We start from the raw sequence: 24,149 nt of genomic DNA on the forward strand, positions 1-24,149 counted from the left end.
CCCGCAGCTGTCTCCGGCACTGCTCCGTCTCCCTCTGTCGCACGCAGATAAACACGACCCTGAGCCCTCAGGGGCTCCGCTTCATCCTGTCCTCCTCAAATCTCGAATTGGCACTGACTGCCAACTATCCCGTGCACAGTGCCCCTCCTTTCCGCACTTGCGGCATGCACCACTGGGCCTACAAGCTCCGGTGCCATCTCTCTCACACTTCCCACAAGTGTGACCGCTCCGATCCCCCATTCTAACGTCTACGGTCATGGACCGTTTCGGCGCCGACTGCGACTGCATCGGGGCCTGCCTCATCTCACGCAACTGCAACTCAACCTCTAACTCACGCCACATGGCGGCCTCCTGCGATACCAACACGGTCTCGCGCCTCTGCGCAGGCACGAACTGTCTGATACCCCCCCTTGAGCATACTCGGATATCGGGACATCTGAGCCTGCTCCGAAGCGAACTCAGGGCAAAACATCGCCCTCTCAAATAACATCCCGGTCCTCTCAGTCACCGACTCCAAATCCTGCTTCAGCTTAAGGAACTTCCGAGCCAATTTCTCCTTTTCATCCCGCGGAACATAGCGAGTACTGAACATCCCTCTGAATTGATCCCATGAAACCGCAGCCCTCTGCGCATCGGAAAATGACCTCGTGGTCAATCTCCACCAATCCTTCGCCCCGAGCCTCAACAGGTTCAGAGCACACCCCACCCTCTGATCAGCAGGGCATAAACTCGTGGAGAAACACCCCTCCATGTCCGATAACCATCTCATAGCAACAATCGAGTCCTGAACTCCATCGAATGTGGGAGGCTTCGCATAATAGAAATCCCGATACTGAAAACCCCGACTAGCCCCTTTCCTTGCCGTTGCTACAGCCGCTGTAACCGCCGCGGCAGCCGTCTCTGCGAAAGCCGCATATCGCTCATCAAACTACTTCAATCATAGTGGTCCTGATCGACCCAAACAATTCTGGCGACTCAGCCCGCAACAATGCAGCAACCTCATCACGCCGGATCTCGCGAATCCTCGCATCCCGCTCGCTCGTGCTCGTCCGATCGATAACCGGATAACAAGATAGCCACAAGCATCATCCACTACGAACCATGGTACTCATCCCATGACATCCCTCCTCAACATGCTTCGGTGTATGGTACCTGAACCATAGCACCACTCCTCAATCTGCTCCAATGTATAGCACTCGAACCACAACATCTATCTCAAACTGTTCCGATGTATTGTGCCCTGACCATAACATCACTCTGTATCCGCTCCGATGTATGGTATTCGAACCATAACATCACTCCTCAATCTGTTCCTTAGGACCTTCAAAATGCCCCCTGTATCAAGTATGGGTCCTCTGCTTTCAGTAGTACGGGCCCATACTACCTGCCACATCTACCCATACTTTCCACACGGACCATCCCAGAGTTCCTAAGTAGCTGATAAACCTGCTCTTTCACCCATCTCATCGCGCGTGCTCGCTTTCCAGCGAAATCCTCTACTCTACCAGCGCACTCATCTGGCTAGGTTTACTCCCTAGTCCCTTCTGTTGTCCTCCCACTTCTTTGCTATCAGCTGCTGAAGAGTTCCTAATGATGCCAGCCCTCTACCTCCTGAGTATCTTCATACTCCCTTGGTAGCTGACTCCCATCATCGATAACTCCACAAAGCACAAAGCAAGCAGCATTCGAGCATTGAAGCATACATAGGACTCCCCATCTGTGGTAGCTCCACCTTCTCGGCTCATCCTCGGAAGTACCTGTGTACCCCGTAGCTTTACCCCTTGTGCGTTCTAACTAGATACTCTCACTCATCACATACACACAAAAGCATAACGCACATATAACAGCAAACCCTAGACTAAGGCATCACAAATCAGGCCACTCTAGTCCTAAGATGTGAAATACCTAGCCTGTCTCTAGCATGCAATAATGTCTCATAAAGTGCATAATAGATATTTCATAATACAAAAGTAAGGGTATTTTGGGAAATCACCGTTTGGCTCTGGCTGATTGTACACACTGCTCTTTCTTGCTTTCTCTTTGAACTCTTATTCACTTTTAGAAAACCATTTATTTGGAAAACTTTTTCTTACTTCCTCAGTTTGAGTCCAGATTTACCCGTAGGTGCGTCCAAATCCCTCAAACCAAGGCTCTGATACCAATTTGTAACACCGTGATTTCCAAAAACAAAATTTTCATTTAAATAATCAATTTAATATTCAAAACACTTGTTTAAAATCTTATTCACATTCGAATTACAAAACATAGTTTCATTTTCAGTTTAACAGAAGACCAGGATCCTCCAAAACACAACTCTTTCTTTGGTGTGTACAATCGAACCGTTGCCATCCCGCGTTACTGTAAGAACCTGAAACAACATAACATAAACAACGTAAGCACGAAGCTTAGTGAGTTCCCCAATATACCTTACGCACATACGCCTTCCGGCCCGGACCTTTCGGTCCACATAACATTGCCTTCCGGCCCGGACCTTTCGGTCCACATAACATTGCCTTCCGGCCCGTAATAGTATCGCCTTCCGGCCCATAATATATATCGCCTTCCGGCCCGTATTAGACTGCCTTCCGGCCCATAGCATTTTGCCTTCCGGCCCATGATAGTATAAAACATAACACAAGTAACATAATACTCATAACACATAAATCATACATCATACCATTCTTTCTATCACATAAAGTCTCGCCTTCCAGCCCGTATAAGCACACATCACATATAAGCACACATCACATATAAAGCATCTACCTCTCTAGACATAGCATGAATATAACACACACGACCTTCCGGTCTAAAAGTCAAACCCTTCCGGGTGAAGTATAGTGAGAAGACTCACCTCGCGGACACTGGAAGATAGCAACTCCTAAAATCCCTTGCACTTGATCCTCCGAGCTACAAGCTCCCTGAAAACGTACTCTCTGTGTCCCCAAACCTCAGAACTCGACCCCCTTGCTCTTCCTTTGGCCAAAATCCTTCCTCTTCTTGCACCACAATTCCTTCAAAGTCAATAATGGCCTTCAAGTTTGCTCTAGATGCCACAGTCGTTTAGGGTTCTCCACAATCGGCCAAAAGACGTGAAATAACGACATAACAACCCTTATATACGACCCAATACGAAACGGCTAGGGTTTCCGCTGAACAGCGTCGACTCGCCGAGTCCATACCTGGACTCGTCGAGTCCAGTCGCGAACCCGCGACCAAATCTGCGACCCTACTCGGCGAGTCTTGCTCCAACTCGCCGAGTCTCCCCTTTAAAACACCCCAAAATGCAATTTAACAATACTTGAGATTTTGGGCTGTTACATTTGGAAAGTCAGAAGGGGTATCTTAGTGGCAGAGGGGTCAGTATTGTTCCGACTTTAGGGGTTCCTGTTGGGTTCAGGTATCCATGGAGTAAGATATCGTTTTGGTGTGATATCCTTTCATTGGTGCTTTTCGGGTGTTTGGTTTCTATCTATGTGGTTGAGAAGCGATTTTGAGGGAGAAATCTAATTCAGGTGGGGGAGAATTGTAACATCCAAATTTCTAGGGATAATATTTTGAGTATTCATTTCGAGATATGGGGAGTGACTCGACGAGTTGCTGCCTTAACTCGTCGAGTAGGGCCACACTTTGGTGACGTGTTTAATGAATGGACTCGGCGAGTCAGGTATCTGACACGCCGAGTCAGTCCTACTGAGAAAAACCCTAGTTGTTCGGTTTGTGACCTTTTTAAAGGCCCTTATGGCCTTCATTTGCGTCCACACTTCCCTTGAGAGACCCTAATTGATCCAGAGAGCATAGAGAGAAAGAGGGAGCTGATTTTCATTAGTTTGTGTGCATTCTTGCAAGGAAGAAGGAGAGTGTTCAAGCAAAATTGTTGGAGGGACTCAGATCTATTACTATTCCTTTCAAAGATGTGGTTTGAGGTATAAATCTCTACCTGTTTTCGTATGGTTAGTATATCTCATGAATCTAGGGTTTCTTTACCCTCTTTTAAGTTGAGTTATGATGAAAGTCAAGTCTCCTTGAGGCATAGACATCAGATCTGGACCTTGAGAGGTCTAGAGAGTCCCATGATCCCAACTTTATGCAGTCACATAAGAGTATTGAGCCTAAAACACCATTATGAGGGTTATTTTGTCAATTAGAGCTAGATGTGTGATGCATGATCATAAAGATTGAACCTTTACGTAATTAATGAGCCTTGTGAGCATAGATATGAAGTTTAGGAAAGTATCTTGCACTAAAATGGTCTGAATGCAAAAGAATCTGAATAGACTCGCTGAGTCAGATGGTGACTCGACGAGTTAGGGGTTAGCTTGTCGAGTTGGAGCCTGCTGGGGTTGCCATGAATCGACTAGACTGACGAGTCTCCCAAGTGCACTCAGCGAGTCTGGTCAAAGCTGGTCTTTACCCATCTGAGAGAGAGCATAGGAAGGGATTAGTCTAGCCTTTGAGAGCCATTGTTAATTAGAGGTAATTTCTATATGTGACTAGCCGGAGGCTGGATTAGTGATTCGAGTTCAAGATCATCTGAGTTTACCCGAGGTGAGTCTTCTCACTATACTTTACCTTGATTGGTAGTTATGTGTGACTGGAAGGTCTTATGTGCTTTTATTGAGTATTATGTTATCCTTTTGTATGTGGTATGCTATGCATTATGTCTTTGTGATTTATGCTATGCGGAGTTTATAGACCAGACCAGAGGGTCCAACGATCCGTGCGACCGGAAGGCTCACAACCAGACCGGACCGGAGGGTCCAACAAGCTAGACCAGACTGGAGGGTCCAACGAGCTACGGGACTGGAGGGTCCCGCTGAGACACATTGACCGAAGGGTCTTACAGAGTATCGCCTCGAGTGCCGAATTGTTGTACGTGGTATTTTGGGGAACTCACTAAGCTTTGTGCTTACCGTGTTATGTGTTATGTGTTTCGGGTTTGTTAGGATCATGGGACGGCACCGACTTGATTGTACACACCAGAGAAAGAGTTATGAGGATCTTGGATTATTAATGGAGTTGTATTTTTGTAATTTGAATAGACAAGATTTTTATACAGTATGTTATGAAAATTATGCAATGTTTAAATGAAAATTTGGTTTGAAAATTTATGTTGTTACAGAAAGGTAGGTCAGTACCCTATATATGCATGACCGTATGATTATATCTTTTTATTATATGATAGAGGTAGGGGTGAAATGGTCCCCGATGCCGATTGAGATAGACCGGAGGTTAGTCGGCACCCAAGAACGGCTTGACATGGGTAGTTCAGCAACCCAGAATGGCTTGACATGGGTAGGTCAGCACCCCATAATGGCTTGACATGGGTAGCTCAGGCACCCCAGAATTGCCCGACAGTATGTATGCTAGGTGATTGTATGGTATGTGGTATGATGGGGGGACTCACTAAGCTTTGTGCATACCATTTCAGTTTTGGTTTCAGGTACCTCTTCATCGAAGGGGAAGGAGCCGGCAGCATAGCAGCGCATCACACACACATATTTGATTTCCGCATTGGGTTTTCTGGGATTGTACTCTGATTTATACTACTGTTCGATGTCGTGATTTTTAGACTTACTCATTATGGTTTATTTGTTGATATGATATTGACAATCTTTTTAGTAAACGAGTATACAATTTACTTAAATACAAACAAAAAAAAATTTGGATTCAAAAATTGGGATGTTACACTGAACGTCCTGCTCCATGTCGAGTGACCGCCATACTGAAAATAAACACGTAAACGTCAGAATAATACATACTCCTGAGAGGTCTCACTGATGGGATTAAAACAACTTTTAATCTATGAAGATCGATTAGATCTTGAACAAGTATATAAATATAAAACAGTAAGAACGCAATAATAAGGACAAAGCAGCTTGAATCAAACGTGTCGAATGATTAAATAAAATCCTCAGAAGAGCTCGATTAAGAACATCAACTGTAGAGGATTAGAAGATTACAAGAACGATTAAAGAAAATATTGTACTCTGTATGAATCGCTATTTCGATAATCTCTTAAACGTTAACCTAATATGCATGCAAGCATTAACTTAAATACTATACATAAAAGGCTCTCGGTTGGACAGGCCCAAACCGGAGAATACAAGACTAAACTAACGAGCCCAAAAGACACAATATCAAAACTATCTTCAGCCCAACAATCTCCCCCTTTGCGTCAATTTGGAGCGAGACCTTCACTTTTTGCTTGGGCCGGCAGCTGAAGCTGGTACCTTCTTCTTCACGGTGTTAAACAGACACTTGGTTATGGAAAGGATGGTCTGTCTAAACCGGATGTACCAATTGATCATATCATTGAAGTACTTGATGTCATCAGCCGAATTCTCCTTACACCGCTTGATGATTGATAAGACGTGTTCCAAGCAAGCTGTGGTGTAAAGGTGCTTGTCAGCTAAAGCGAAGAGACATTTCTGTCCTTCGGCTCTGGTGAACATCACTGAGTTTCGCCTCGGATCAATCTTACCCATTTGCATTTGATTTAGATCACTGGCCGATCCCACTGGTGCTATCTTCGGTTTCTTTTGAAAACAGTGGCGACCTCCTGATCCATTTGGGCAACCTCCATGATGTAGCAAGCCAACATCCTTTTGACATGGTCTATGATGGGACCATATTCGGTTTCATCTGTCAGCAGGATATTGTACAAGACTATCCAGTCATGAGGATTCAGATTCGGCAGATCCGCCAGGGAGATAATGTGAGCAGTTCTTGCTGATCCACGAATAAGCTTGAACTTAACGTTTGTGAATCTCCCCACGGCATAAGGCTTCAGAACCCGAACATTAACAATCTTCTGGGCGCTCCATGTAAGGTATTGAGGGCGAGCGGCCTCCAGGTAGAAGTCAATGAGCTCCCTGTCAAGCTCATCGTTCGGATGCGGGACTTCAAAAATGTTAGAGAAGGCGTGGAAGATGAACGCCTTTCGAGTCAGCGGCATATCAAACTGTGAATCGACAGTATTGTTGCAGTCGAATGATATCACCAGCTCGAGCCATAGTATGCTTGGAGTCTCTATGGCCTCTTTTATCATACGATCCCTGGTCCAGGCAGGGAAGAGCAACTTTCGGCTCTCAAGGAGATTGTGGGCTTCTTTTTGCTTACGTTCGGCTTCTTCAGCCTCACGAGCTACACGACTGGCATCAGTGTCAGCATTGCGACTGTTCTTTCGCTTTAACATGTCAGCAATGGTCTCCCTGTCTTCATCTTCATCTTCATTGTCATCTTCATCTCCATCAGCTATGTTTTTACCCTTGTTTTTCACACCCGAACCCGAAGGTGGTTCGGTTGTGTGAGTAGCTTTGGAGGAAGGAGGATTCGATCCTTTCATCTCATCTCCCCCTTGTTTCGGTATGGACACGAAACTCGGTAGGCCTTCAATTTTGCTTAAAAGGTCCATGGCCGGAGAGAGCTTTTCAGCGAGGGTACGCCTCACCGAATAGTTCAGGATGGGGTCATGTGCTTCCAGGATGTTTGATAATGCTGCATGGACATCCGAAACACACGATTTGATCACCTCCCGTTCAGATCGAAGAGCATCCAGTTGTTCTTGGGAGTTGGATAGTTGTGTGCTCTTGACCTTTAGGGCGGTTGTTTTACTCGCCAAAACGTCCATTAGAGAGTTCTCGGCTGCAAGATCCTCTTGTAGCTTTGCCAGGCGGGCATCGATGGAGGCACGGAGTGCCGAGTTGTCGTCGGTGAGATTTTGTCTGAGGGTAGCGAACGAAGTCAACTCCGTCGAGACGAACTTGGCCAATTGCTGAACAATCGGTTCCAGAGTTGTCTTAGTGGCGTCGGCGCTCTCCTGCAAGGACTTCAGCAGGACAGATGCGTCATTGAATAGTTTATCGACTTTTTCGGTCGCTGCCTCACAGGCTCGGGTGGAGGCGTCGATAGCAGCAGTTGCTGAGGCCACGAAATCATGTTGAGCCCTGGAGAAGGCGTCAACGATTTTCTGAAGGGCAGCTTCAGACAAAGATGACTGCTGGTTAGAAGAGGAGGCAAGAAGTTGATCAACCTTCTCGTTTAGCTCTCGGAGATGCTTCTTTGTCACTGGAGCATCATCCTCCTCATCACTCTGAACTTGAAACGGACTATAGTAGACGGAATCAAAGTTCATGTGATCACCACCAAGGTACTGATCATCGCCATCGGAGGCGTCTTCTGGAGATGGAGGTGGTGGTGAAGTCGGGGGTGTTGTGGGTTTTGTGGGTTCAGGTTGAGTAGGTGTGGGATTAGTTTCGGGTGGTGGTTGTGTATGGGTAGGATCGGTTCTATGTGTTTGAGTTTGTGGTGGTTCGGTTACAGGAGGGGTTTCGGTAACGGGTGGTGTTTCGGTTGATGTGGTGAAAATGGGTGGTGGTATAGGAAATGAGGTTGGTGGAATAGTAGGGGTTATGGTGGGAATGGAAATAGGAATAGTTCGAGGGGGTGAAGGAACTGGTGATTGATGAAGTTCCATCTTTGGGGTTGGGGACCGAGGTGGTGTATTGCCTCGTTGAGGAGATTCGTCTCCTTGTGATCCTTCAGAGTCTGAACTCCCACCTTCGGATTCGCTAGAAAATGAGGGAATAGTAAGCTTGCGCTTCGGTTGTGTCTTCCTCCTCTTCGGCTGTGGGGATGGAGCAGCCTTCGGTTGTTTTCGCTTCTTGGGAGAAGGTCCCTTTGGTGCTTTGGACACTTGCTTCCCTTTGTCTCCCTTTTTGCCCCTGGCCACCGGTTTATCAGCATCATGAATCGATCGCAGCATGTCCGGTGTCAGTTCCCTCGGACCAGTTTGCCTAAACTCCTTGATCGTCCTGATCAGTCTGCTATCGGCGGGCACATCGGCATACATCGACTCCGGGATAGAGCCAATGAATGAGAATTTTGATGCATCGGATACGATGATCTTCTTGGTATGAAACGTACCAATAGAAGACATCGATGCACCATCGGCTGTTGGAACATTGAACTTGTCCATGGCCCATCTTGTGATCAAGATCCAGAACCGGGCCAGCGATACCTCAGAGTGTCGGGAAGAGGAAGAGAGGCTCTGAATCAGCTGTTGCCAAAGGACAAACCCATAGTCCAGGTTTATCCCATTGTACACCCCATACATTATCGAAAGGAAAAGACGACTTGCACCGTCAGATCCTGAGCTCCTCTCTGACAGTCCCTTGAAGAGAACAGTAAATAACCCATTCCACTGGGGCGGTAGGCATGACTTTTTGAACTTAGCGACAGAGGTTAGAGCCTCTGTGTATCCCATGTTGTAAAACATAGTATACAGAAAACCGACCGGAATAGTCTCCGGGTTAACTCGCGATGGGTCAGCAGCAAACCCTAACATAGTGCAGAAACGGGGGCGAGAAATCGAGGTCTTGTGTTCTGCCACTTCAAAGAATACCCTGTCGACGGCCTTGTCGTAGTAAGCCGTCGCATAGACCTGAGATAAGGCCACCATTGGCACCGTTTCGATCCGTGACAGTGCAGGAGCAAGCTGGGAGTACTTGAGGCATTCTATGACCGGCGACATGTAGGAATCATACGCCAGTGGGTTCAGATCAATGACTAGGCATTGTTGGGGCCGGATGGGAAGAATCTGAGAAGTTGCATGAACAGAAGAAGATTCAGCCATTGTTGCAGGTTTGGAGAAGAAGATGAACAGTAGACAGTTTGTGCGTTTTTGCTCTTGAGAAATTTCGGAGGCAGTAAAGAGGTAAAAGGTTTTGTTGATGGCTTTTTATAGTGGGTGATAGGAGAGAGAAAAATCATTTCAAATCTCTTATGGAAATACGAAGCGGGTTTTTTTGAGTGACTGATTGGTGACAGTTGGGACGTGCGATGATCACGTAGGAGAGAGTGTGTCAGATTCCTAGGATTACGCCGCCCAATAAGCGCCGGTTCAGAGAAAGGAACCGTTTCCATTTCCACACGCGCCTCTAATGCCAGAGTGATGACGCTTCAATATCGCACACGCGTCTTTTAAGTGTCAGAAAAAGCACGGCCGTTTCAAATTCACACGCCCTCCTTTTTACCGTCGTTTGAATTTTTATCCTTTGAACTCCCGCCGCGTCAGCAACCTTTCGTCTTATCCCTTTTAAATGGCGTTGTAGAATAAATGAACCATGTGGATAGTTTCTTACCACAATTTCATTATTTACCATCCAGTAATAATCCAGCCTGTAAAATAATTAGTAACGGAATTTTGGAAAATCTAGGATTTTCGTGCAAAGAGTGTAAAAGAAAAAGAAATAAAGCAACTCTTTTTAGGATATTCTGTGATGTCAATAATGACACAAAACTGATGATCCCGGGCACGAATCTCTTCCTTCAAGATCAAGAGAGACCTCAAAGTGTTAGTTTGGAATCCCGTTGAATTACGATCAAACATTTATTAATAAATGTTGAAAGGCTTCTTTTAATAAGGCTAAATAAGGGTGGTTTCGCTTTGATTCATCAATTCTATTCTTGAAATAAGAAAGAAAGTGAACAAAGTACTTGAGAGACCGGTGTAGTCTGTTGAACAAGTAGGTTGGAGTTGATTTTGTTTTGGCTTTGATTAATATGAAATCTCATATGAAAATTTAAAACTGGATCCCTTGGGAAGAAATGTTATGGTGTGTAACAATTTCATGGGAATCACTCAAAAAAAATTGAGATTTCATGAGGGTACATTCGTCAATTCATTGGTGAAATCTTGATCAATTTAATTGGTCACCGTCAAATCTTTGGTGTTGAATTTTGGGTTTCACTCAGCTCGTAGTGACACGAAACTAAGATCATAAACACAGATATTGTGTAACCATAAACCTCAGGGGTAGATTCTGAGAGTCTCAAGGGTTACGTTGATGAAACAAATATAGTGGAGAATGGTAATGGGGATGGTGTAAGAAAACATAGTACCTCTGCTGCGAACATAAGGACCAAGCAGGAAACTCTTAACTCATGTGAGAAAAGAGTGAGGTAGCTCACGATTAGAATAAATATGTTAGCCTTATTGGGAAGACAAGGTTTGTGTATACCACGTCATGAAGGCTATTATTCAAAATCTTATGAGGCTTGGGACATATACAGCAGCATGCTTCTAAGGACACTTAAGTAAGTCATCAAATATATCCCCATAAACGAATGAGCACACAAAAAAAAATATTTTTGGAGTTTTGAGATTAAAAAAATAAAAATAAAAATAAAATTAAAAAATTAAGACTTAAAAATTATAAAAGAGATAAAAGGAAAAAAATACGATTTTAAAAAAAACTTTGGAAATAATAGAAAAACCAAACCCGAACGTTCAGTTGGTTTCGGTTGGGAAAAAGATGAAAAACCGAACCCGAGCGTTCGGTTGGTCTCGGTTTCAGAGAATTTTGAAAAACCGAACCCGAGCGTTCGGTTGATTTCGGTTCAAGAAAATTTTGAAAGACCAAACCCGAACCTTCGGTTGGTTTTGGTTCAGGAAAATTTTAGAAAACCGAACCCAAACCTTCGGTTGGTTTCGGTTCAGGAAAATTTTGAAAAACCGAACCCGAACCTTCTGGAGGTTTCGGTTTTGGAAAATTTTAAGAAACCAAGGAATTTAGATATGCAATTTGGAAAAACTTTTTACACAAAGAAAAACAAATTTTGTACAAAGAAAATATACAACTCAGAAAAACTACCTTTGAAGTAATGAGCGAGTCAGATGGTTGAACCGAACCCGAACGTTCGGTTGGTTTCGCTTCTTACGTTTGAGTGAGAGAGGTAGTGTGAGGTACTGACTCTGATTCCATCATACCTAGCCCTTGCAATATTTTGATGAATGATGCTTCAGGAAGAGCTTTGGTAAAGACGTCAGCCAGTTGATCAGTGGTTCTTACGAAGTGAACTTCGACATTTCCATCTTCCACATGATCTTTGATGAAGTGATACCTCAGTGCTATGTGTTTGGTTTTAGAATGTTGCACTGGGTTATGAGAGATCCTAATTGCACTTTCAGAGTCACAATATAGTGGGATCTTCTTCATATTGAGTCCATAGTCTCGAAGTTGACTCTGGATCCAAATCACTTGGGATGTGCAGGATGCAACGACAATGTATTCCGCTTCGGCAGTAGACAACGACACACACGTTTGTTTCTTGGATTGCCAGCTGACCAACTTCCCATCAAGAAATTGACAGCCACCAGTTGTGCTTTTACGGTCGAGTCCACATCCTCCAAGGTCAGCATCAGAATAGGCTTGAACGAAGAAGCCTGAATTGGATGGATACCATAGACCTAAGGAGGTGGTTCGCTTGAGATAGCGTAGGATGTTCTTTACTGCCAGCATGTGAGGTTCGCGTGGGTTAGCCTGAAATCGAGCACAATAACACACATAAAACATGATGTCAGGCCTGCTAGCAGTTAAATACATCAGTGAGCCTATCATTTGACGATAGAGCGTGATATTGACAGCCGGTTTATCTAGTGAAGGGGTAAGCTTGGTGCCGAATGCCATTGGGACTTTGACTTTTGAGTCGCCCATCATACCAAACTTCGCTAGGAGAGTCTTCGTGTAAGCTTCCTGATTGATAAAGATGCCTTCGGGTCCCTGTCTTATATTTAAACCAAGGAAAAAATTAATAGGACCCATTGAGCTCATTTCAAACTTAGTCTCCATCAACATTCTGAATTCAGCTGTTAAGCTGGGATTCGTGGAGCCAAAGATGATGTCATCGACATAAATTTGAACTATCATAAGGTGGTTACCTTCCTTTTTGCGAAAGAAGGTTGGGTCAACCCAGCCTTGTTTGAATTTAGACATCTTTAAAAATTTTGTAAGCGTTTCATACCAGGCTCTCGGAGCTTGTTTGAGGCCGTACACAGCTTTATCCATAATATAGCAATGATTTGGATACTTTTCGTTCACGAACCCAGGAGGTTGCTCTACATACACAGTTTCTTCGAGTTCTCCATTGAGAAATGCACACTTAACGTCCATTTGGAAAACCTCAAAGTTTTTATGAGCAGCATAGGCCAGAAATATTCTAACAGATTCTAGCCTAGCTACTGGAGCGAACGTCTCTTCGTAATCTATCCCTTCCTCCTGACAGTATCCTTTGACCACCAGACGAGCCTTGTTCCTTATGACATTACCTTCCTTATCCATTTTGTTCCTAAAAACCCATTTGAGACCAACAACCGAAGCATCTGGAGGAGTTGGAATGAGGCGCCAGACTTTGTTCCTTTCAAACTCGTTCAGTTCGTCTTGCATTGCTTGAACCCAATCAGAGTGATCGAGGGCAGTGTTCACTGTCTTCGGTTCAACTTTTGATACGAATGAGTTAAACATACAAAACTCAACCTTTGAAAATAAGGATGTCTGTTTTGCCTTCAGTTGAGATCGGGTCAGAACCTTTTCAGATACATCACCAACTACTTGAGAGATAGGATGATCTCTGGTCCATTTGGTAAGAGGAGGGTAATTCGGATCGAAGGTTGGATCTAGTTCAGCGTTGATCATCTCTTCTGGCTCAGATTGGCTATCGTAATCAAGCGTCATATCATCATGCTCCCCCTCAATTGATGAGTCTTGAGAAACATGAGGTTCAGGGGTTTCTTGTGGTGCTGGACTTTCAGACGTTGAAGCACCTTCGTTTGGAGGGGCCTCTTCGGTTGGAGAGGCACCTTCGGTTGGAGAAGGACCTTCGGTTGAAGATGAAGAGTTTGGCTCCCCCTGGACTTGTGAGCTTGGCTCTCCCTCGACATGAGAACTTGGCTCCCCCTCGACTGAAGCATTGATGGATGGAGATTCATCTGTGGGCGATTCTCCTTCATGCATTCTTCTTGCAGCATCTTCGACAATCTTCTTCATATGATCAACTTTGTTGTCAGCTGCACCTGCTTCTGAGAGAGAAGCTTTTTCCGGTTCGTCAAAGAGTTCCATAAATTTCTCGTATAAATTGGCGATCGAGACTGTGACTTGGCTAGTTTGAGGAAAGATTTCCCCGGCAGTGTCTTCTATGGCCTGTAGCTTCTTGACATAGCTATCGTCAAAGGTCACATAGTATGTCTCTTCAATCCTTTTTTAACGTTTGTTTAGGACCCTGTACGCCTTGGATGTGAGTGAGTAACCCAGAAAGATTCCCTCGTCGGCTTTGACATCAAACTTGTTGCGGTGTTCTTTAGAGTTAAAGATGAAACACCTTGAGCCAAACACGTGGAAAAATTTCACATTGGGTTTTCTGTTATTTATTATCTCATATGGTGTGAGCGTGAATCACTTATTGAGATAGGACCTGTTCTATGTATAACAAGCAGCAGAAATAGCGTCAGCCCAAAAATAAAGAGGTAAAGAAGCGAAACTTAGCATAGTTCGGGCAGCTTCACACAAAGATCGGTTTCGCCTTTCGACTATTCCGTTCTGTTGTGGTGTGTAGGGAGCTGAGAAATTATGACTAATTCCCTTTTCTGCAAGAAACTCTTCAAACTCCCTGTTCTTGAATTCAGTACCATTGTCGCTCCTGATGTTGCGAACGACCTTCTTGAGCTGGACTTCAATTTGCTTGATGAACACTTTCAGCTTTTGAGTCGCTTCAGATTTGAGCTTTAGAAAGAACACCCATGTAAATCGTGAAAAGTCATCAACGATAACAAGAATATACTTGCTACCACCGATGCTTTCGATAGATGAAGGACCACACAAATCGATATGAAGCAATTCGAGTGGTTCAACAACTTTTGTGTTGATTACAGATGGGTGACTTTGACGACTCTGCTTTCCCATTTCGCATGCAGCACACAAATGCTCTCTGTCGAACTTGAGCAATGGAAGACCCCTAACATGACCTCCAGTGACAAGTCGATTGATATCTTTGAAGTTGAGATGAGAGAGTCTTCGGCGCCACAACCAGCTTTCGTCGGATTGAGCCTTAGATTACAGGCATATGGCTGGGTTTCCTTTGATGGGTTTCATGTTCAGAGGAAACACATCACCCTTTCGCTCTGACTTTAGAATCACTTTCTTTGTCTTTTTCTCTATGATTTCAGAACCTTCATCATCGAATGAGACTTTGAGACCTGTACCTCCAACAAGCTGAGATACACTGATGAGGTTGTGTTGGAGTCCTTCCACATAAGCCACCTTCCTTATAGTGAAGTCTCCATTTGTAATCATCCCGTATCCCTTTATGGTGCCGAAAGAGTTATTTCCAAACTTGACGTTGCCACCATTTGCAAGAGATCTGTATTCCCTGAGCTCTTCTTTCCTCCCTGTCATGTGACGCGAGCAGCCACTATCGATGTACCATTCTTCGTCAAACTGCTCGTCACTTATAACCTGCAAAAATTAAGCAGATTTAGGAACCCAAAGTTTCTTGGGTCCATGTGAGCTTTTCATGGGAACTGGAACAGTAAGAGTGATGTCAACTAAATAAGTTCATTTTATTAGAGTTGTTTCATCTTTCTTTTTAATGGTAAAGACTTTTATTTTGTTAGGATGGGATGTGTTCGGCTTGGACTCTGGTTTAGATTCATTGACTTTCTGTTTGCCCTTCTGTTCAGCTGATGAATGAGGTTTTTGAGAACAAGCGGGATTAGCTTTAGAGCAAGATGGAGATGAATTAGTGGTAGTAGATGAATTAGAAGAACGAGAAGAGTTAGAATGAGAGGTTTTGGATGGAGAGGACTTCCTGGTTGGTGACTCTAGGTGACTCTTTTGCTTTTGATCATTGGAGGGACTGACCTTAGAGTCTTGTTTTCCTTTGACTTCAGAACTGAACCTCTGCGTTTGGTTGGAGTTGTTCTTGGAACCGAACCTTTGGTTTCGGTTGAAGTCCTTTTCAGAACCGAACCTTTGGTTTCGGTTGGTATCTTCTTGTGAACCGAACCTTGGCTTTCGGTTGGTATTTTCTTGTGAACCGAACCTTGGCTTTCGGTTGGTATTTTCTAGTGAACCGAACCTTGGCTTTCGGTTGGTATTTTCTAGTGAACCGAACCTTGGCTTTCGGTTGTTGGAACTCTCAGGCTTTCTTACAGGATTGTTTTCATATTTCATATTCTTGTCTTTGTGTGAATAGTATGCATTCTGGGAGTGCCAGAATTGTTTCCTTTCAGAAAGGTTTTTCCTGTATCTTTGGTTCCTTTCTATCTTCTTATCTCTCATCTGCTTAGGTTGATGATGAACGTTCGCTTTCGTTTTTGCTGTCACCTTGGCTGGTTCCTTTTGAACTTCAGGAGTTTTACTTTGAGCCGAGGGAGCAGAGGGAATATCCGAAGAAGATTCAGTTTGCACTGAGGGAGTGGAAGGAATATCTGAAGAAGTTTCACTTTGAGCTGTTGGAGTAGAGGGAATGTCTTCTTTTGCTGAATGATTATTCTCCTGAGGAATATCTTTTGTACCACTGGTACTTGGCTCATTGAAATTGTCTGGCTTGTTCAAAGGTTCAGGGATGTATCTTCCTCTGCTCATCCAGGTGGTTCTTTCAGACAAACCAACGGTTTCACTTGCATTATCAATTGGAGCTTCCCAAAAATACTCATCACAACCATCAGCATTGTCTTCGTTCACAATAGCTGTAAGTTCGGCTGTTTGATGTTCGGTTACTCCAGTCACCTTGTATACTTGATTCGGAGTGGTCCTGACCTTTTGATACACAACCACTTTCTCTACTAATTTCGGGGACTTTTGTTGGGACAATCGAGCGAATTCCACAGAATTTTCAGAAATAAGATTTTTGTGGTTTTCAGTTTCGCTTTTAACAAATTTTGAGCAGTCAACCGTATCCTCTATAGAAATTTCACTCATGTTTTCGTCCTCGTTAAGCTCAGATGCATTTTCAACATCGATTTTATTTTCTGAGCTTACGTTGGCGTTTAGAGAGTCAAATTTTTGCATGGTTTCGGTTCTCAGTTTAAGTCTGTCATTTTCGTCCAAAAGATTTTTGAGCATGTCCTTGTGGTCTTTGGATTTGATGAAGGACTCAATTTTGTCCAGTCCATACATATAGGTTGGGTTGACATCATCAGACGATATCACACTCTCACAATTATAGGCTTCGGCATCGATTTCATCCTCCTTAAACTCTAGGAAGGGCAAAATCATGCGATGGATCTTTTGACCTATCTCACAGTCTAAGTGAAGTTGAGTAATATTGGAATATAAACGTTTAGCAATTAAACAAAAAACATTTCGTTGTTTTAACAATTTTAAATTGTCTCTCTGCAAATAAATGTTTTCGTCTCTGACTTTAACTAATTCCGACTCTTTTAACTCAATCCACATTCGCCGCTCCTCACTCTTCGACGCCACCCTGCTTAATTGATCAGTCAGGTTAGAATTGGTGACTCGAGTTTGAGTTAAGCTACTGTCTAAATGAGAAATTCTTGTATTAACATTTTTTAGTTCTTTCTCATATGAGGATGGTGGTACTTTAGATGAAATAAAAACAGATTGTACCTTCTTTGTCAGTTCATCGAGCTCATTGAACTGCTGGCTGAGTGGTTTGGCCGTAAAGCACATATCCTCCTGTACCTTCGGTCCGTCGCTTCCTCCATCGGTGTTGTATCCCCTCATTTGTGATACGTCAGTCACCATGAAGCATTTTCCTCCAGTGTTTTCCTCCTTAGCCACATACGCCTTTCCATGGGTAGGCTTCCTCACTTCTTCATCTTCTGAGTCAGTAGACCAAACTTTTGTGCTACCGAACTCATCGTCATTAACCGAACCCTGCACAATAAGAGCATTAATAGAAGGGTTAGCTGTAGACTTCTTCTTTCTCAACTCATCCAATCTCTTCTGCAGCACGGCTTCCTCATCATTTCCATCGTCCTTTTCAGCCATCTTCTTAAGAACACAGTCCTTAGCATAGTGGTTCTTGCCACCATAATAGAAACAACTTACTCCGGAATCACCATCTGCCTTCAGTTCCTTCTTGGGCTCCTCAGCCTTCGGTTCATTGTTCACTTTTTCAGAGCTGTAACTCCCCTGCCAGTTTCGGTTTTTGTTGCTGGGGAATCTCTTCTTTATGAACCTCTTAGGATAGGACACCATCATGGCATAATCCTCAGACGTGAGGTCATATTCCTCCAAGTTTAGCTCTTCATCCTCCATCACAGCTTTACTTTTAGATAGGAGGGCCAACGAACCAAGACTAGAAACAACGTTCTTCTCTTGTACCACAATCTTCTCTTGAGACTCTAGAATACCCACCAATTTCGCCAAAGAGTATGATTTAAACTGCTCATGGGCTTTGACTGTGGAAACCACTGCTCTCCACTCAGACCTTAGTCCGTTCAAGAAAGTGACCTTCTGTTCGATAAGCTTTCTTTCAATGTCGTGTTTGATCATCTTGCTGAGAAGATGATTGAAGCGATCAAACGTCTGGGTCACCGTTTCTTCGGCCCCTTGCCTGAATTCTCCAAACTCAGATAGAACCAAGGTTTGAATAGAATGTTCAAGATCTTCGTCTGTGGAATACAGTTCGCGAAGTCTATCCCATACTTCCTTCGCCGTAGTACATGAGCTGACCAGTCTGAATGTGTCTGACTGAAGGGCGAATCTGATCAACCTTAACGCCTTAATATTACACTGGAATTTGTCTTTCTCGTCTTGTGCAATATCCTTCACGTCCTTAAGCAGATCGTTGTACTCTTTTTGTGTCTTGATAATTCTGGATGTAGCAGAATGAGAAAACGGTCCATTGATGATGGCTTCCCATATGAGATAATCATTGTCCTCCGATCCAATCACGTAATCTTCAAAATGATGCGCCCATACTTCATAGTCATGGGTGTATAAGATTAGAATCTTTGTCGTCGAACCTATGCTGTTGGAAATATTAATAGGGTTTGATTGCGTCGCGTCCATTATGATCGTAAAAACCTGTTCAAAGATCAGACTTGTAATAAAGCAGATTAGGGCAAAACAATAAATATTAAGATACGTCAATTAAGATGACGGCTCAATAAATATCGATGATTGCAGAAAACCCTAATGGAAATCTTTTTCACAGAAAAGATGTGTATCGATTACACAGCCTCCTGCTCTGATACCAATTGATGGGATTAAAACAACTTTTAATCTATGAAGATCGATTAGATCTTGAACAAGTATATAAATATAAAACAGTAAGAACGCAATAATAAGGACAAAGCAGCTTGAATCAAACGTGTCGAATGATTAAATAAAATCCTCAGAAGAGCTCGATTAAGAACATCAACTGTAGAGGATTAGAAGATTACAAGAACGATTAAAGAAAATATTGTACTCTGTATGAATCGCTATTTCGATAATCTCTTAAACGTTAACCTAATATGCATGCAAGCATTAACTTAAATACTATACATAAAAGGCTCTCGGTTGGACAGGCCCAAACCGGAGAATACAAGACTAAACTAACGAGCCCAAAAGACGCAATATCAAAACTATCTTCAGCCCAACACTCACACACTCTCCCGATTTCCTGGTTCCATCTCGACCCTTCTTGACTCGAACAGATCCTCTGCTTTCAGAAGTACGGGCCCATACTACCTTCCACATCTATCCGTACTTTCCTCAAGGATTTCCTCAACTTCACCAAGTCCCCTTACCAATATCCCTTTCCAACTGATCTCAGCCTAGGCTTTCCTAGGGCACCCTCTGACCTACTCTCCGTCATCAGCTGCACTAGGGGTCCCTACCACCTTTCCCTAACTAGCTTGCGAATATTGTTACATATTCGCTTACTATTTAGTTAAAGTTAGCCAGAAACCCTATAGCATAAAGCAAGCAACATTCGTGCAAAGAGTAACTGAATCAAGCATAACCTAATCAGGCTATCTCACTACTAACTACAGCTCAATGAGCTCCTATAGCAGGCATACAAGGCATCCTTCCAAGATCCTTAGCACTATTCTAGCATGCAGTTCTCATAGTCATATCATTTAACATAACAAGTATGGGTATCTTCGGGAAAACTTACATGAGCTCTGCCAGTAGCACGCATCACACACCTCGTTCTTTCTTAGAACTCGTCAATTTAGATTTTAGAAAAGCTAATTCCTTGAAAAATCATTCAAGCCCTCGATTTGAGTTCAGACACCCTCGAGGGTGTGTCCGAATCCCTCAAACCAAGGCTCTAATACCAACTTGTAACATCCTAATTTTCGAGGCCAAAAATTTCATTTTAAATAAATACTTCACAACATAGTTGACCAAAACATTACCAAAGTCATGTCACTTTATAAAAACTATAACAACGTGTTCGAAAACTATCTCCACATAAGTAATATAAATCAGAGTACAATCCCAGAAACTCAATGTGGAAAACATATATGTGTGTGTGTGATGCGCTGCTATACCGCCGACTCCTTCCCCTTAGATGAAGAGGTACCCGAAACCAAAAATGAAACTGTAAGCACAAAGCTTAGTGAGTTCCCACATCATACCACATACATATTGCCGGGCAAATTCTGGGGTGCCCGACCTACCTATGTCAAGCCATTCTGGGGTGTTGACCAACCCATGTCAAGCCATTCTGGGGTGCTGACCTACACATGTCATGCTATTCTGGGGTGCCAACCTACCCTCCAGTCTATCGCAACCGAACACGGGGACAGTTTCACCTCCTACCGCTAGCATAAAATATCATATCATAATGATGTTGTCAGACATATCTAGGGTGTCCGACCTACCCATTGGTCCTAGGACCGAATTGGGGACTAGTCCCCTCCTACTGATACTATCTCACATAACATAGCATACTAGCATACACACATGTCAAGCAATAGCAAACCAGATAATTATCACAAAGACAATCATCTCAACTAAACATCTACTAGTGGGCCGGCCTTGGTGCCTTAGACCCACTTATGCTGGAAGGTAACTCACCTCGATGTCGTGTAGTGTCTGAATTGTACTCGGCATGCAAATCGAGTCTCCTCGACTCCTCAATCCCTACATGACAACCCTTCTAAGTTATCAATTTAAATATGCAACCCTAATCAAGGTCAACTCAATTCAGACAAAGTCAACATTCGTCAAAGTCGACCTCCAGTTGACCTGACTCGCCGGTTGGCCTAACAACTCGTCGAGTCCATACTCCTCTAACCCAAACCAATCCCCGAATCCACTCGTCGAGTCTAGAAAGAACTCGATGGGCTCTCCTTCAATCATACCATCGGGAGCATCTTAGTCCGACTCGTTGAGTTCATCTCCATCATAAGAATGCATCCAGTCTATGACTCGCTGAGTTGTAAGAACAACTCGTCGAGTCCATCTTCAAAGATTTGGAGATTGCCTTGGACTCTTCGAGTCCCATGATTCACAGGTCCCTTATGAGCCTAAACAACTGCGGGACCTTCCAAACTCTCATTTGGGTCATCCATAGAAAGGATATGGTGGTAATTGCACCCCGACTTGCCAAGGCCTAAGAACGACTCGCCAAGTCCATCCTTGACCATTACTATAAAGTCGATTAAAATGGGTCTTAACACGTCAAGACCATAGATCGGGCCTCATAATGTCCATTTTACATGTAAAGACCCTCAATAACCCCAGATCTGAAGCACAAACTGACTTCCAATACTCAATCTCGAAAACAACCTCTCTAGGGCTTAGAAAGTTATAGAAAAAGGTCCAAAATTAATATCTAGACAATGAATAGACAAGGTTTTCAGCTTTATACCTATAATAAGCTAGAAATATGCTCAAAACTCTGGATCTTCTTGTTTCCCCTTGATCTCACAAGCCTCCTGCTCTTGTTCAAGCTTCAATCGCACAAAGTAACACCATAAGGCTCAAGAACACACTAAAAATGGATAGGGTTTCGAGTTAGGGTTTGCTCTGGACGATGGGGGCTGAGTTGAGGGGTTATAATGTGTTTAAATAGGGTGCAAACCCTCAATTTAGGGTTTCACTAAAACAGCGCCTACTCGCCGAATCAGTCTCCCGACTTGTCGAGTAGACTACTAAAACTTCCCGCAGATCACGACTCTACTCGATGAGTTGGGCCTCCAACTCGATGAGTCCAAGAAAAAAACATAAGAAATACATGAACTAAAGGCATACCATGAATTGGGTGTTCAACCATTTTACCCCTAACCTAGCTTGGTTCAAAACCAAGGCCCAAACTCACACTCTGAAGGCCCAAAAGCCCCATAATCAACCAAGGCCCAACATATGGCCCAATTTTCCAAATTAGGCCCAATCCTATACATGGGCTTATCTTAAGTCCCAACCATTTATTCTAGTCTAAATGCTTGGCATTCTAATGGCCTAATATGTAATAATCCTCAAGGCCCAATTATGGCCCAATTTTCCAAATTGGGCCCAAGCCTCTCTAATGGGTCTTATCCTAAAGCCCAATAATTTCCATAGTCCATACATATATTCTCAATTGGCCCACTAAGGCCCACAGTAGCTTACTCCAATAAATGGCCCAATAAGAACCTAAACCCAATTAGGGTTTTTCACATAAAATGATGATTAGAGCTAAGTGTTCCTACTTAACCCATTAAGGACTTAATGCATTAAGTCTATTACTCCACTAGACCAACTTAGTCAGGCATAGCTCAAAATTCCATACAAATGGTCCTACGCCGGTCCCGACAAATCCAAAATACATATTCCCAAAATTAGGGTTTTCTAAACCCTAATTAGGGGTTCCAACCAAATCAAAAACCAATCAATCCAATAGTTCAATTTTTACATTAATTAAAGTCTAATATAGTCGGGTACCACCCAGTACCAGCTTGGGCATTGGTGGTTGGCGGTGGTTCACAACCGCAACCACCACTTGACGGTGGTGGTGATTATGATCCCACATCTACCCAAGATGGTGGCTAACAGTGGCAGAGCGGCAACAACAGGTAGCATAACGGCGGAAACAGGTGGTGGTGATGAGTTTTCTTCATTTTTCCTGTCCAAGAATATCCATACAACATTAAACTCATAAAATAGGCTGACACACACCTAATCATGCACACAACCACCCATCATGGTGGTTGGTGGCGGAAAAAGAGATGGCATCCACCAGTGGTGGCGGGTCTTCCTTGGTTTTCAGGCGAACTGATGCGCATACAATACCACGATAACAAAAACCATCAATATACTCGAACATACTCACACTCAGCCACCTCTCAGGTGGTCGTCATCATGTAACACCTGTTTTGAGTATCAGTTAGAAAGTACCATTTGGGGAAATCTTATGCATGGACTCGGCGAGTTAGGAGTCCAACTCATCGATTAAGTTCGAGGCATTTTGGGCACATGTCAAAAGAGACTCGGCAAGTTGGAAGGCCGACTCGGCGAGTCAGCGTTGTTTAAGGAAAACCCTAATTTTAGGGTTTGCCCCTATGTAAACATTATGATAAACCCTAGTAGCCTCCATTTTACACCCTAGAAGCTGTTCATGGCCGCAAACCTCTTGTGAGAGAAGAGAGAGCATTTGGGAGCTCTTCTTTAGCATTTTGGGGTGGATTTCAAGCTTGAAGAGGAAGTATCGAGGGAGGAGCTCTAGATCGAGTACCTATTTCGTGTTGGGCATCTGTCTGAGGTATTAATATGCTACTTTAAGCTTTGATTTATTTGTGGAGATTATGGCCACTCTTGAGGAAATGGAACCATCTTTGGATCTGGACCAGTCACAAGGATACGATTCCAAATCTGGAACTTCTTAGGTCCCAGAGGTCATAAAGTTGTCTAGTTGGTGGACCCTAACTCTTATTCATGCATTTGGGACTTGTAAGAAGCTTGTTGATGTTTAGGACCTTAAATCCCACTGGAAAGGACCGAATACGTGTGAACTTGTCGAGTCGTTATTGTGACTTGGCGAGTTCAGAGGGTTCATGGCTAAAGGTTTATGGCCAACGGTTCACGGTCAGGGGTGTGAGGTTGGGAGTTTAAGACCATAAACATCAACGAACTCAATGAGTCTCTCTGATGACTCGGCGCATCGATGAGTTAAGCAAGGAATCCGACGAGTGGCTAATTGTACTCGACGGGTCAAGGTCAACATGGACTGTTGACCTTGACTACGGACATAGACTTTGATCAGGGTTGACCTAATGTAACGCCTGTGTTTCTGGGCTCGCCATTTTTAGCAATGTAATAGTCTAGGTTAGCCTTTGTAAACCCAATTTGAAATAATAAAAATGTATTATTTGTGAATTATGTGAATTATGTGTGTATTTTCTTAATTATTATAATTTAATGAATTAA

Source organism: Lactuca sativa, chromosome 5 (assembly GCF_002870075.4).
Source record: "Lactuca sativa cultivar Salinas chromosome 5, Lsat_Salinas_v11, whole genome shotgun sequence".
NCBI lineage: Eukaryota > Viridiplantae > Streptophyta > Magnoliopsida > Asterales > Asteraceae > Lactuca > Lactuca sativa.